Source organism: Numida meleagris, chromosome 3 (genome assembly GCF_002078875.1).
Source record: "Numida meleagris isolate 19003 breed g44 Domestic line chromosome 3, NumMel1.0, whole genome shotgun sequence".
In the NCBI taxonomy this organism is placed as follows: domain Eukaryota; kingdom Metazoa; phylum Chordata; class Aves; order Galliformes; family Numididae; genus Numida; species Numida meleagris.
Window position 1 is genome coordinate 27,926,568 of NC_034411.1, and position 1,908 is coordinate 27,928,475.

A 1,908-nucleotide genomic window follows, 5' to 3' on the forward strand; every position below is an offset into this window, starting at 1 on the left:
GGTCATGGAGAACTGGCCCTGGCAGAATAGAGAAGTTGAATTTGTGTATGTGTGGGCAGTTGATACAGTAAAAACCACAGGAGGAGGCAATTATGGCCCTGGGGTCTTTCTTGTGGCAGAAATGCTGGGTCATGGGACCACTTGCAGGATGGGGTAAGCCAGGTCTGGAGGCTGGGATATGTCCCTGCCAGGAGAGTGAGAGCTGATCCTGGTCTGGGTAAGAAAACCTTACTTTTTTTTGACTGTATCATTCTTTTATTCAGGAAGGGGAGAGGCAGAAGTACCAAAATTCATTCCCATTCATCCCATGCCTGTGTGTTAAAGACTCTGCTCTTCTTGCTCCATAAATCCCAGAATGGTCTCTAACTCCTTGCCGACAGCCAAAAAGTTATCTGCTGAATCAAGGCTTCTGCATCGAAACTTCCAGGAAAGTGAGGAAACAGCACGTTGTCTCACTCTGAAAAGTCCTGCCAATTCAGAGCAGTCAATTGAAAATGAAGCATCCAGACAGAGCGTGGTTTAGTCCAGAATTAGACAGAAGAGACTGAGAAAGTTGTTTCCCCCAAAGACTTTCTTCTCCAAGCTTGCTCTTGTGCTGACTTTATTCCAAGATTTCCTTTCCATGCTAATATAGACAGTGAAGACAGGCAGACTAAAAAGGCTCCTTTAATGTATTACTCCAAGTACCCCAGAGTCTTGTACAGATGGCATCAGTCTCGTTGCTCACTGTGCCAATTGCCTCATTGTGGGTACTGAGTTCTGGAGCCACTGTTGGAGATTTTCATTTCTTCATATCACACAAAGTTCAGGTCAGCTCTGCTGGACCAGACAGTAATACGCTGTGAGTTAATGCTGGCATCAGCTGCACTTTCTGCTCTTCCATAAGCGGGGCAGGCTCTGGGGTGCTGTGGATTAAGGCAGAAGTGGGGACGGGGGGCTTTAGGAGATTTTTTTAGAATGTGCTGGCATGAGGAGTATTGGGAAAAAAAAGTGGCTGGGATGGCAGGAGTGGAGACCAGCCCTTCACTACTGGGAGGAGGAGAAAGGCCACTTCAAGGTTTAAATTAGTCAACCACTTTCCCACCCCCTACTCCTTTCACTGTAAGCTCATTCCTTTCATGCAGTCTTTCTGTCACAGCCTTCTCATTCAGGTGAAAAATAAGAAGAGAGAATTTTCTTTTAAAATTCAGCAGAAGTGTCAAGGCTTAGCTCCTGGCAGAATAAAAAGTGCCAGACAGTGGCACGGAAAACATCTTAGAGAAATCACATTGTTTCTGGGAGGGTAGAAGTGCTGCAGACAGTTCTGTATGGAAAGAGCTGAAGTGCATTCTCAGGAAAGGCCCTGTGAGAGCCGAAGCATGGCAGTGCATGCACAACCCTTCCTGCTGCTGGGAGCATCTCTGTGGCAGTCCTCCTGCTGCAGCCTTCTGTAGCAAACAAAGTGGAGGACTGAGTTTCCAGGGTCTCTTCTGACCATGCAGCTTCTTCTGCCACCCATCAGGGCTTCCAGGGACTGTAATGATGAGTACTATGAACTCTGAGACAGCAACTGTTGTCATCACGCTGTATTAATGTCTTCTCTATTGCCCATCGGACACTGTACTGAACCTGCTTCAGTGCTGATTGCCTATTACCATCTATATCTCTTCTGCAGAGGGTGAAAGGGAAGCACTTCCCCAGTACTCAGACAGATAACTTTTCATTCCCTCTCTTCAATCCCACTTGAGGTGTGGATCTGCACTCAAAAATCCTCACCATCTTGTTCAATGGCGTAGTGCAGAGGCCTCAGGCCTACTGCTGAGTGATTTTTAAAGCCTTCCATGCAGGCCAGAGGCATGGGCCTTCCATGCAGGCCAGAGGCATGGGCCTTCCATGCAGGCCAGAGGCATGGGCCTTCCATGCAGGCCA